The sequence below is a fragment of the Eleutherodactylus coqui genome, chromosome 4, assembly GCF_035609145.1.
Source record: "Eleutherodactylus coqui strain aEleCoq1 chromosome 4, aEleCoq1.hap1, whole genome shotgun sequence".
NCBI lineage: Eukaryota > Metazoa > Chordata > Amphibia > Anura > Eleutherodactylidae > Eleutherodactylus > Eleutherodactylus coqui.
The window spans coordinates 81,527,636-81,541,485 of NC_089840.1; the positions used below are offsets into that span (position 1 = coordinate 81,527,636).

A 13,850-nucleotide genomic window follows, 5' to 3' on the forward strand; every position below is an offset into this window, starting at 1 on the left:
TAAAATAAAATGTCACATTTATAAGATTATCTTAAAGGGCCGCTCCGGTTAAGACACATTTTTCAATCCCTGCACTCCTTGCCTGATTGCTTGTCACATTTTAAACATCTCCTATGTAATTTGCAGTTACTTCCATGCAGTGCAGCCCCCTGTCTGATAGTTATCAGACTCCAATGTGATTTTTAGATTTTTTTCCTGCTTTCTCTTCTTCTATGCTGTGCTGGCAATCCTATGATACATCAGCACAGCATCACATGACCAGTTAGAGCCTGTACCATCTCTGTCTGCTTGGAGGACACTAATTATTATTTCCTTCTATAGTCACCAAAATATGCTACAGACCATAAGTATATAGTCAGGAGGCTGAACTATCATCTCATTCATTATAACACTATGACAGGAGCTTCTAATCATCAGCAGTTTCAGTCCCCCTCCCCCACCATGAAAAGCCTGTGTGATACAGTCCACGTGATATCATCAAACAAGAATTCTAGTACTTGAAAAACTGACTTTTTGAGAGAACATAAAGACAACTGAATCTCAGGTGCTCACAATGAGATCACGTGATCTAGCTGAGCAGAAGGACACATAGTGCAGAACATGTGAAGAAAAACTGCTAACCATTTGCACATGGCAAGAAGATGGTGCCAAAATAGAGTATGTTGCCATGGGTTTCTGCAATGGGCAAATGTCCACTTGATGTGTGCTTCCACCACCTGTCAACATAATATCCAAAAAATTAATTGCTTGGCAATCATAGGTAAGAGTAAATCGAAAGGTTCATAGAATTATTGTTAATGTATTGAATAAATGAGTCTGCATTAGAGATGAGCGAGCATACTCGCTAAGGGCAATTACTCGAGCGAGCATTGTCCTTAGTGAGTACCTGCCAGCTCGGAAGAAAAGATTTGGCTGACAGCGCGGGGGCGGGGAGCGGCGGGGGAGAGCAGGGGGGAACGGAGGGGAGAGGGGAGATAAATTCATGTGTGTAATTACTGTATTGTCTCAAAAATGTTGCCAATGCCTTTTAATGCTTCTAAATGTGGAATCAATGGCTAAAGAGCCACCCCATTAATGGAAGGCCATCCTAAATTTTCAGACCACATGAACTGATCAAATAAAGTAGTGACCTGTTTAGCATTCCTAAGGAGACCAATGAAAAGGCTGACCAGTAGTTGTAGATGGAGGTCCATCCAGTCTCCCAATCTCTCTTCCAAAGATACAATCTGTCCCAATGGGCCTCAACAAAGGCGGAAAAACTTCCTTGTGGATCTTTGGGAGTGAATGGAAGACAGGTATGAGTAGATGTTCCACATAGACACAGTCCTATAATTTTTGAGTGATAGCGCCAACTGCATTACCATCATGCAGTAGACTCATTCATTTTTTCTGAAAGCTATCAGTTGGATCGTCACTCCAATGACCGTAAATAGTTTAATCACATATTAAGTTTACAATATACACCAGCGTTCAGGACTACCAGTGCCTTGCTCCTATCTGTGGAGGGGGTTAATAAATCTCTATCACTTCTGAAGTCCTGAAGAGCAATTCTTTTTCATCTTGTGAGATTGGATCCATATTATGAATTGCCAAAGTATGAACAGTAGCAGAAAATTCAATCTGGTCTTCTTCTACGCTAAATCCAATGCCCTAGGCCATGCATGTATGGGATAGGATTGCATGTTCTTCATGGGAAATGACTATTCACGTCAATATGTTGTAGTTGAGTTGTTGAATGACTGTCAAAGCTGATACTGGCATGGATATCACCCAACTAAAAGAAGCAGTGCAAAACCGAAAAACATGGAGGAAGGGAGCCTTTAGGGTCGTGAACGACTAAACAACTAACAATAATAAAGATATAGAAATTTTTGTTGGTGTATCCAATTGAAAATGTGAAAAATCTATAATCCTTTTGTTTGAGCTAAGATAAGTGTTGGCATTTGTGTCTGTCAGCTACTTATCTCCATCTTCTTCACCGAGATGGAGCAAATGCATGCATGTTAATGGAGAAATCTGGCTGATAACTGTAGGCCAAGCAATTGGTCAGCAGATAATACCCTACGTCTCTGGCCAGCTTATGATCATAGCCAATATGTGCTGTTCTAAATATATTTGTTTACAACTATAGCAGAAACAGTGCTAAACGGAAGCCTCCTTATCCGCTATCTTCCTTTTTCTGGAAAATCTTATCATTACCTGGGTGTTATTAGCAGAGTATGTTCTCATATACTATCGTTTTATTGTCCAACAGGCAATTCACTGCTCCCAGTCCCTGACAAGTTGAATGAGTTCACCAGCTGGAGAGAATGTCCTGTTCTCACTGGATTGCACCATCCCATCAGAGATTCTATCAATTGGTGTAACTGTAGCAGTACCTGCCATTGATTCAGGGAATGAAGCCCGGCCCGTGATTATTTGGCAATCATTTCCGGATATGTTTGAACTTATTGTAATAGACTTCCAATTCATGATCTATGACCCAGGTGTCTTCACGGAATGTTCTGTGGTCTTTGTTCTCTTGGATGTTCTATTCTCTAAAGAACAATATAAAGTAGATTACACCAGATCTTTTCAGTAAGTCTTGACTTTAGGTTACTCTCCTGCGTGCGCTCAGGGTGAACATTTATATGCTGAAATAATCGAAATAAAAATGGCTCCTGCAGACGAACGTATGCGTGGATATGCTTGCGATGGTGTGACGTAATAGCACTGTGAAGGGAGTGCTCTTGCCAGCTATGGCGCGCCTTTCCACATATTCTACTGTACTTTTCTGCACTTACACACCCGCATCGTGATTGAACCATATGAGTAGCCTAATTAGTCCCCGGTGTTATCAAATAAGTTCAGTGCGCAATTTCATATGGACAGGGTGTGCATAGACTCCTATGGTGCCATGGGTGTGCAAATGTGCACAAAAATAGAGCATGTTGCATATATTTCTGCGCGCATGAAATATAGTGCAAAAACACTGAATGTGAGCGAACCCATTGAAATCTATGGGTTCTACTCTCTGCGGTTTGCATGAGCGATTTTGCGCACATGAAACCACACGCAAAATCATCTTTATAAAAAATGCCCCAAAGGGTACTATACATGGAGCAATTACCGCCTGAATTCTCACTGGAAATAGCAATTTTGGGCAATAATCCTCCCATGTACATGCGGCCCCTAATAGGGCACTGATCGAGAAATTGCTCACCGGTCAGAGTTTCTTGGTTTTTAGTAAAAATAAACACCAAGCGGCTATCGTCCCGAGTAGATTGGAGCTGCTCAATGTTTGAGGAACTCCTGTTTGCTATAAATGGAGTGGCTGGAAAGATCCCCGGCGGCTCCACCTCCATTCTCTTGAGTGACTATCACTCCTGTGTAAAGGCTGATTTACAACGATTATCACTCAAAATTCGTCCAAACGACAGCTTTTGAGCAATAGCCATTGCGTGTAAATGTGTGCCCATTGTTCACTTACCATGCACTCTTCGTCCATCTCAGCATAGAAGCCATCATCCCTAATAAGATGGAAGGCATGCTGTGTTCTCTGCGGGCAGCACTGATAACATTGTATGCAGCCAGCAGCCCTCAGCAAAACAAGGCAGATCTATTTAGAGAACAGACCACCCGCTGTTCTCTAAATACATGCAAGTGAAGCTAGCTACTAATGAGCGATCATCTTTGCGTGTATTGAGCGATCATCTTTGCGTGTAAATGGACCTTAAGAGATAGTTGGGCTGCATTCTGTGGGACGACTGTTGAGCGCTTATACACCCAACACTCGTCCTGTGTAAAGGGACCCTAACTTTGCAGACACCATACATTGTCTTATTTCCCTTGACTAGAGCTGTATTTACATTTCTACAGACTTCATAGACAAAATCTTTAAGCCTTCCTGGCTCAAGGTATGCACGAAGCATGTTCTGATGACCCATAGGAGATATATCCTTTTATGGCATTTCAAAATGCGTGAAAAAGGACATTTTAAAATGCCATCACTTTACTTTTAATGTAACGTGCTTTTTCAATGGCTTTTATTTTGTAAAAGTGGTTTTCCTAGCATCTTTCAGGTCCTATAAAGAAGCCTATGGGGGAAAAAAAACCACCATATGCAGAACGTGCTGCACTTTGGGGAAAGAAACGTCTCCAAACCAAATTACACGATGCGTAGTATGTTTTTTATATATATAATTTTCTGGCCACAAAAAAGCCATTAGAAACGTCATAAAAAAACTCCACAAAAAACATGGCTATTGAAAAAAATGTGCGTGAAACCAGTTTAACACAAGTTCCTACTGGGGCTGACTTGGGAATCTTGACAGCACTGGGCCTAATAAAAGGCTGTCTAGTAATAATCTCAGTTAGGCCTTATTCATGTGACCAAATATACGTCACTATTTAGGCCCAAATATACGCCACTGTTGGGCAAAGAATCGCCCAAAAATCGCGACCATCTGAGCATTACAGGGTAAAATGCACCCCCATTGATGTCTTCAGCTCTTACCACTGGAGACATCTTGCATTTCAAGGCATTCAAGCGCTAATAAAGATATCACTTCTGTAAAACTTTTGTCCTTTTTATACTAGAGTATTAAAAATCACAGAGATAGTTGGCAGGAAAAGAGTAAAAAAGTACTGAAGTGAAATTACATGTTTTTTACATTGTTTTTTGCTATTTTCTTCCTTGTTACCAGATGTCATGCAGTATCTAAGAACATAATTACAGTTCCATCAAAGACAGTAGAACCTCATCTAATGGAACATAAACATAATATGACTAACTTAAAGAACCAGCCTTCTAAAGAACTGGATACATGAAGGGGAGAAAGAGGGGGGGGGGGGGGGGGGAAACTATAATAATATATTCCACCGAAATAGAGACTTATAAGACATTATACCGGAGAACGTTATGTATATTAGGGTGGTGTCTTATGGATGAAGTTAGACATATCTGTGGTTAATAGTACATAGAAATAAATGGTAGCTTGAACTGATCCTAAAATCTTCCAGCAGAGGGCATAAGACATCAGATAATAAAGTGGAATGCTGAAATCAGGCACTGTGATTCTAAAATGTAAAAGTAAATAGGACTTAGCAAAGTGCATTCACCCCGAACTCCTCCAGGACTTAAGAATTTTCTTCATAACCTTACATCTGTAAATATCACAGAAATTGAAATATTTAGGACCCAGTGCTTAAGACTAGAGCTACATGGCAACTTTGGCAACAATATGGGTCTCTGTGTAGGCCTGCAACCTCATATTCTTATTAGTGTCAATGGTGTTGTGATGCAACTCGCAAGTTGCCACGACTTTCAAATCGCAAAACATTCAACTGTAGTGGATGTTCTGTAATCAATGGGTCATAGTTGCAGCAACTTACCAGTCATACCGTCACCTCATTGTCTTCAATGGGAGTGCAGGATTTTCAGAGACCTCTTTTGGACAACCCATGTTGCTACCAAAGTTGCTGTGTAGCCTTAAGCCATAAAACTCCATTAATCCCTTGAAGATGAAGCATGCACATGTATGTCCTGGGCTACCTGAGTCAGCACGGAGAGATTTGGGAGCCAAGCTTGCTCCATACCCTGCAGGTTCCTGCTGTATGACATTATTATTGCGGCTGTTTAACCACTTGGATGCCGCAATCAATGCTGTCTGCAGTATCTACACCGGTAGATTGCGATTATGGGGTGAGCCATGTAACATCCGGTTCAGCTTGTTTCCGCACCCCCTATGTTGATCCAGAGGAAGGCAAAAAAAAAAGAAAACAATGAGGCAGAGCCAATTTACCCCATTCTGAGGGGAGGAATTCCTTCCCGACTCAATATGGAAGGGTTTAATAGGCAAAAGATACACTGCAATAGAAAAGTATTCCAGTACACTGCACGAGTGATCAAGTAATCTCACATTTAAGTACCCTAGTGAGACAAAAAATATGTAAAAATACATTTAATAAAAAATTTTTGAATCTTAAAAAATAATAAAAGTTCAAAATGCCCTGCTTTTCCATTGTTTGCTTATAAAAAAATAAAAACAACAAAAAACATAATTGATTTCGCCATATCCGTAAACATAAGAACTATTAAAATAGCATTAAAAAAAACTACATTACCAGAATTGTGTGTGTGTGTGTGGGGGGGGGGGGGGGTGTTGGTCACCCCATTAAAAAAATTGAATAGGAAATCATCAAAAAGTCATACATACCGCAAAATGGTACCAAAAGAAACTACAGCCCCACCCACAAAAGAAAACCCTCATACGGCCCCATCTGCGGAAAAATAAAAAGTTATGGCTCTCAGAATATGGCAACAACAATTTTTAAAGTTTCTTTTGTTTCTGAAAAGTAGTAAGCTGTGGAAAAATATATAAATTTGTTATTAACATTATCACAGTGACCCGCAGAATAAAGGGAATATGTCACTTTTACCGCACCATGAACAATCCAAATATAAAGCCTTCCCTCCCCCCCCCCCCCCCCAAAAAAATGGGTTGTGTGTTTCTCCATTTAATCATCCCATTTAAAAATTTGCAAACCTTTTTGAATACATAATATTACAAATACAACTCATCCTGCCAAAAACAACCCTCCACATGATTATGCTGATGTAAAAATAAAAAGGTTATAGCTCTTGGAAGGTGGGAAAGAAAAAAATGACAATGAAAACTAGCACAGAGGGAAGGGGTTAAACTTCATCTGTATAATGGCCATCTGAAACTGGCCTTGTTGGGTTTGTGATTAATCCTAGTACTTGTGTCCCATCTAGCCAACCAACTTGGTTGCACTGATACAGAATGTCCCAGAGGTTCTAAATTGGTTTCAGGTCTCAGGAACATGAGCTGATGCGACTCACTGGGGTTAGTCAGTGGCATCAATGCCGTTGTCATCCAGGAACTGCCTACACTCTGAGGCTGGCCATTGTCCTGTACCAGGAGGAACCCAGGGCCAACCACACCAGCATAAGGTCTGACAGTGACTCTAAGGATTGCATTCCACAACCTAACAGTAATCATGGCACCGTTGACTATCACGTGGTGGTTTGTGTGACCCTCCAAGAAGATTTCTCCCCCGACCATAACTGACCCATCACCAAACCAGCCATGATGGATGATGTTGCAGGCAGCATCATGTTCGCTGCGTTGTCTCAAGCCTCATTTACATCTGTCACCTGTGCTCAGTGTAAACTTGTTCACATTTGTAATGAGTCTAGGACACCAATGGCTTCTCTGACAAATGCCAATCAAGCTGCACAGTGCTGGGCTGTGAGCACAGGTCCCACTACAGGACATCGGGCCCTCATGCCATCCTCATGGAGTCAATTTTGATAGCTTGATCAGAACATGCAGGTTATGTTTTAGGGCTCTGGCAGTGTTCCTCCTTTTCCTCCTCACACAAAGGAGCAGATGCCAGTCCTGGTACTGCATTAATGCTCTTCAATGGCCCTGTCCAGCTCTACTTGTGTAACGGCCCATGTCCTGGTATCTGCTCATTCCCACGATGCGCAGGTCCTTCTGCAGCCCAGGACCCGCAGCGCAATTTAATGACTTCATTGTACTGCTTGAGCCGCCTAGATATGGTTGCCTCAAGTTCTGGTATGTAATGGTGCAAGGAACCATTCTCTGCACCGCCTTACTTTTCATCTGAATCCACGTTCTACAGCCAGCTTCAAAAGAGCATATTTGCATATTTGCGCTCCCATAAGTTTCTGCAGAAAGAACATTGGGTTTTTTGCACGCACATCGGTGTATTTTACTGTACTTTTTGTTTATGCCAAAAAAACACCAGTCTCTCAGACATTGAAATGGCTAATTAGTTTAATGAGTTCAAGATGTGTTATTTTCCTCCACAAGTGTGCAATAATTCACTCATCTCTTAGTGTATTGTAAGGGCATTTGTGCATCCCTATTGACTTCTATGGGGACTTTTAGTGTGCAAATGCACAGAACAGGAAAATAGAGCATGATGCAGGATGGGGGGGGGGGGGGAGGCTGCGCAACTGAAATGTGCAGGAAATATGCACATGTGAACAAACATATTGAAATCAATAGGTTCTATTCACTATGTAATGTAATGTCAAAGTGGGACATGAACAATCTGCAGAGACTTACCAGCACTGCAGAACTACAAACTGGACTCAAAACTCGTGGACATGGCTGAGAAACAGACATAAACGTTACGCCATTCACACTTACAAATTGGCAAAAGCAGACCAAACAGCAGAACTGCGAAGCGGACTTCATACTATCCGACAGACACAAACCAATACCTGATAAACGCTCAAAACATGCACCAAACATACCCACATGTAAAAACAGATGGAATAGATACAATACGAGCTATTAGTTCGTATTTTGGCCAAGATCCTTAAGCCCATGAGCCCACTTCATGGGCCCTCGTTGTCTTGTAGGTCCCTACACTAATGAGACAACTGACCCCAGGAAACCCACCTGCAATGCGGGACGATTGTCCCGACAGGAATGACCCACCGCTGGAACCTAGGAACCTACCTTGTTCTAGATGATAAAGAACCCACAGCAAGACACAGTTCACACTACACGTAGCAAGAACATACTGAACATCCTGAACACTGCGTAGACACCTCATGTCCGGCCACATGCAAAGCAATGCAGAAGCATGACACTGTTCACACTGAATGAACAGAGAAAAGGCCAGCAGCCTCTAGCAGAGGAGTTGGCATATATGAGCAAAAGACCTTGGGGATTGGTGGGACGGAGCAATCCACACCCAGCCAGATCAATCAAGACCACCTGTGGAGCATTGCTGCTGAAAATCCATATAGTACAAGAGATCCCAACAGCGAACCCTAACAGTACTCCCCCTTTAAAGAGAGGCCTCTGGAGATACAGGCACCTAACATACAGAGAACCTGGACACTAGCTAGCTGAGGAAATCCACCCTCAGTCAGCTCAATAACCCCCCACCTGTGGGGCTGAGCAGCTGGAAATCCATGTAGTACCACAGATCCCAGCAGAAACCCTAATAGTGTATTGCACATGAAAATTTTGCATGCGCAAATGCACCAAGCTGGCCTAAGCATATAGATCTAGTTCAAAGACCCACTCAATTGGACATCTTGGTGGGCACCCTTAGCCTACAGGCCCAGTCACAGTTGCACCCTTGATCATTAGACCCCTGTACAGAATACATTGCTGTAGCTTTGTATGTCTTTATTTTTTAGCTAAAGTCTCCAGTGGATCCTATAGGAGAATAATGAGTGCACCGGCCCTGGAGGAGGAGGAAGTAATAGATTAATTCTTCACATCGATCATCTGCGTGTGAACCACCAGCCCACATACAAATCAATGTTCCCAACCCATCTGGGATTTTTCAGCTTGATAATGAGGGCTGGCCGATCCCCGCTGTCGGCTGCGTTCTTTCACACTAATCGCTTTCTTTGAACGGCTGTTTCATGTCCAACAAGTGAGCAAAAAAGGTAAAAAAAAACTGTTCTTAGGGAGAAAAGCTACTGAACACCATTTGTTTTACAAGAAAATGTCTTTTCTGCTCTCCAGATTAGGAAACTTGATTCCAAAGCGAGTCAAGGCAAACGAATGATTAACTTGTAACATAATGTTGCATAGGTGAAGTATTTCTAAGCTCAAACAGACATTTGTGAAATGTTTAACATTGGGAAGGAACTTCTTGTGTCTGTGGGAAAGTTTCCAATGACTTTGTTATTTCCCCACACAAAGCATATCTGGGAATGTTCATGTAATATCAGGAAATCTGTTTGGTAGTTCTAAGGTAGCATCACGGGGGTCTGTACTGTATGAAAAACAATTTGTAGCACCCTCCATAGGATACTGTATGGGCTGAACTTTCTTCCTCCCATAGAATATTCCTAGGGAAGAATAGCTCAGTACATACTGTATTTCACATGAAGGAGCAATATAGACACATACAGTCTTGGGCTACCATATGTAATGACCCAGAAGGGTCCTACACAAAGCTGTCATTGTGGTGAATTGGTTCAGGCATTCACCTATGGGTTAAATGCAGCACCCATTAAGTGAAGGGAAATCTAAATAGCAACAGGGTCTAAAAACCCTTGCTGTTGGTTTCTGACAGCTCCGTTTCTCATTGGCCTTGTTGCAATACCTCAGTGCCGAGGTCAGACGCTGAGTCATCAATGACAGTGATGGATCTCGTGGGTGACTACAGTCATCGGAGAAACTTAAACAAGTTGATTTCGACAGTACAAGATTCCCCTGGACTTGGAAGCTCTTTGTTGCATGCTTTCTCTCTTCGGCATATTGGTCCAGCTGGGCTAGTGTGAGTGGAACATCCCTCAGTGCCACTGGTACATTATTGTTACATAAGGGTAGCAGAATACTAGGTGTTTGTTTGGTGCGGTGTTCCTTACAAGTCATTTTCTTGGTGCACATAAGAAGAGATTATATAATGAATCTATGACTGTGAGGGCAGGAGCTGGAATGGAACAAGTTTTTCTAGTTTTCTTGGTGACTCATAATTCTTGTATTTATAAAAGCAATGAATGCGTTCATCTGTTTAAAAATTCTATACATAGGAGGGATTACTAACAATTACGTACAAACATACAGTAAACCACAGGTGTCTCTTCAGGTAGATGCAAAAAGGTTGCCATTATGCTTTGATGAAGGACTCGGTTTACAAGTGAAAAGGTTTACACGAACATCCCTTGTTGTCTAGGATAATGACGGGGTTAACTTTTTCAACAGATGTCTTATGGGTGACAACAGTCAAGAATGATTATTATTTATGGAACATAGAGGAGATTTACGTAGAGTGGCGTTAAATATGCTGGTCTAAATAAGGTATGCCCAGAAGTGAAGTGCGCCAAGTTTAATAAGAGGTGCACGCCTCCTAATAAACCTGGTGTATGTCTGTGCACCAGGCTGCAATCTACCCCAGGTATGAGCCGGCGTAGATCTCCAATATAAATTATGCCAGGTCGTAGTGTAAATTATAGTACACCAATGGGTCTGAAAGGCCTGCCCCTTTTTGGAAAGCATGCCAAGGAGGTCACAAAAAGTCCCACAAATGTGTGACATTTACATACCACTAAACTGGCGTAACTTGTTTGTAAAATTCCCTGCTATGTTCATACAACTTTCAGCAGTCACAATGGGGAGCCTCAGAGTTGGTTTAGAGAGCCTTTTAAAACCTTTGAACAGGATGCAGAAAACATTCTAAAAATTTTAACTAAATAAAATCATAGTATGAGTCACAATGGCTTAAACCATTTCCACATGGAGCTACAATCCGTCAAATCCAACAGCACTGACAAAATTAGTAGTATGAGTGCGTTCACATTTGCGGGATTATTCTGCAGGACACAACAAAATTTGTGGTCCTGCAGAAAATTCTGCACCAAAAATGCATGGCTAAGCCCCAACAATTGCAAAGCCGCACCATAATGGCTAGGCTAAGAATGGCCTACCAGGTAGCCGGGAAAAAGCAGCAAGAGTGGCGGTGGTTATTTTTGCTTTTTCTTGGTTATTTTTTAAGTATGAGCGAGTATACTCGCTAAAGCACTACTCGTCCGAGTAATGTGCTTTAGACGAGTATCTCCCTGCTCGTCCTTTTCGGAGTTCATCATGTGGGATAAGTATCATGCTAATTTTACAGTTCATTTCATTACCAATGTAAGAATACTAATTCTGTGTGTTTCTTGTGCTTTTGTGTTAAAAAAAAAGTATTTATTATTAAAAATATATTTTTTTTTAATTTTGGATTTTTAAAAATTACACTGTATTGAATTTTTTACACTCATTAGATAGTGGAAGGCCCTTTCTTCCCAGCATGAATGTCCATGCAAGCTGTACTAGGCCACCATAAAAAAGGAGCAGCCTAGTTGCTGTGAAAACACGTATGGGCAGTCTCTAAAAGGCTACGAGTGGTTAGGGGGTTGAAGACGTTTTCCATCCACAGGATATGCCATAAATATCCTCTCTGGGACCCTTACCTACTAGAAGACTGGAGGTCCACTGCTCCCCATTTGCCCATCCTCGGTATTCTCCATACACAATAATGGAGGGCTGGGTACTTTTGTGTTTTGATCCTCATTTGAAGTCCCTGGGAGTTCGGAAAGAGCCAAGTGCTGCCAAAAATTTCAACGTATCTCGCCACAGGCAAAACTGAACAAGTAATATTTCCATGTAGCTGTAGAGTGGGCCCACAGAATCAGTTTCACTGGTGGGCCATAAGTACCCCAGTCCGACATTGTGGTTAAATATTGCCCAAACATTGCCCAGGCAGATGGTTAGCACTTAAAAAATATTATATTATTATTATAGATTTTTATTGAGTGTGTTTTATGTATCCTAATTGGATAATATACATGTGTGGGGTATAATAAAGCAGTGATGAGACAGAAGGGTGGGGCCCCAGAAGTAGTATTCTGGCATACCTCGTGGTTGTTTTCAGATATGAAGCTTATGTACCTTGGTGAGTGTAATAAAAATGTTTAAAGATTTTTGGCTTGTAAAAAACATTTTGTACTATGTGATGCTTTCCATATCTGTTGATTGCAATAAACAGTGGAATGAAGTTGCAACATTAGCCTTTAGTCATAAGAGTGGAATTATATCCTGTGCAGAATCTTGTGGAGAAACCCTATGAAGCTTCTATTTCTCCAGTAAATGCAAGTTATACTGATGTTTTTGCAGTGGGTGCAGTGCACCAGCAGTGCCATAGCCTCTTCCATGTCAGGATCACTGGAGTCCCAGTAGTTAGACCCCCAATGATCAGAATATGATGGGATAGACTAGTGATATGCCATCATTTTCTGTCATGGGATACGGTTATTGAATACAATTTTAGATTTCTACTGTAGCTATTTTATGACTGAAGAAGAAGATTGATGCCTTTGCACTTTAGTGCGGGAGGAAACTCCGGTATTGGTGTAATATGTCTCCACCGGAAGTAGGGGTAAAGACATGGGTTGGCCGATGTGAGTTAAACAGAATGGCCAGAGCTGGTGGTTGGGTACACTGGGTTGCCGAGGCCCCCACGAACACATGCCGCTGGAAGCGGCTCCGGCACTCCTGCTGCGGTTGCTCCTGATCCTGGGTGGCTAGGTCCTCCAACAACCCTCCAAACCTCCCAGCTCCCACGAACAGATGCTGCTGGAAGCGGCTCTGGCATTCCCGCTGCGGCTGCTGCTGGCCGCCCAGCTCCTCTAGCAACCCCACAAAGCTCCCGGCCCCCGGGAACAGATGCTGCTGGAAGCGGCTCCGCCACTCCCGCTGCAGCCGCTGCTGCTGGCTGGCTAGCTCCTCCAGCAAACCCACAAAGCTCCTGGCCCCCAGGAACAGATGCCGATGGAAGCGTCTCCAGCACTCCAACTGCGGCCGCTCCTGCTGCTGCCTACCCAGGTCCCCCAGCAAGCCAGCAAACCTCCCAGCACCCATAAACAGATGTCAAAGGAAGCGGCTCCGGCAGTCCCGCTGTGCCCGCTTCTGCTCCTTAGCGGATCCTCCAGAAACCGGCCACACCTCCACGCCCCCACGAACATATGGCACTGGAAGCGGCAACAGGACTCCTGCTGTGGCTGCTCCTGCTGGGGTCGTACCAAAAACTCACCGGCAGCCCCCACAAACAAATGTCACTGAAAGCAGCTCCACGACTCCTGCTGCAGCAGGTCCTGCTGGGGGCGTTCCAAAAATCTCTCCGGCAGCCAATCCCCAGCTGGAGGCATTACCTGCCCGTTGAGGCTGGCCAACCCCTGTCTCCACCCACACTGACGGTGGAGACATATTACACTAATACCGGAAACTCCTACAAATTGCTTGGACCGCCAAGATCATGAACAAAACAGTCCTAGATCACATCAAACCAACGTTTTCATTGGAGGG

At 42.9% G+C, this 13,850-nt stretch overlaps 1 protein-coding gene across 1 annotated transcript in view; it reads left to right on the forward strand.

The window, feature by feature from the left end:
• The window catches only part of METTL27 (methyltransferase like 27), a 44,823-nt gene extending 42,254 nt beyond the window's left edge, over positions 1-2,569 (forward strand). Inside the window, exon 10 of the mRNA XM_066599771.1 lies at positions 2,255-2,569. The gene's annotated coding sequence lies outside the window, so the exon portion shown is untranslated. The remainder of the gene's footprint in view (positions 1-2,254) is intronic.
• Positions 2,570-13,850: the final 11,281 nt, after the last annotated feature.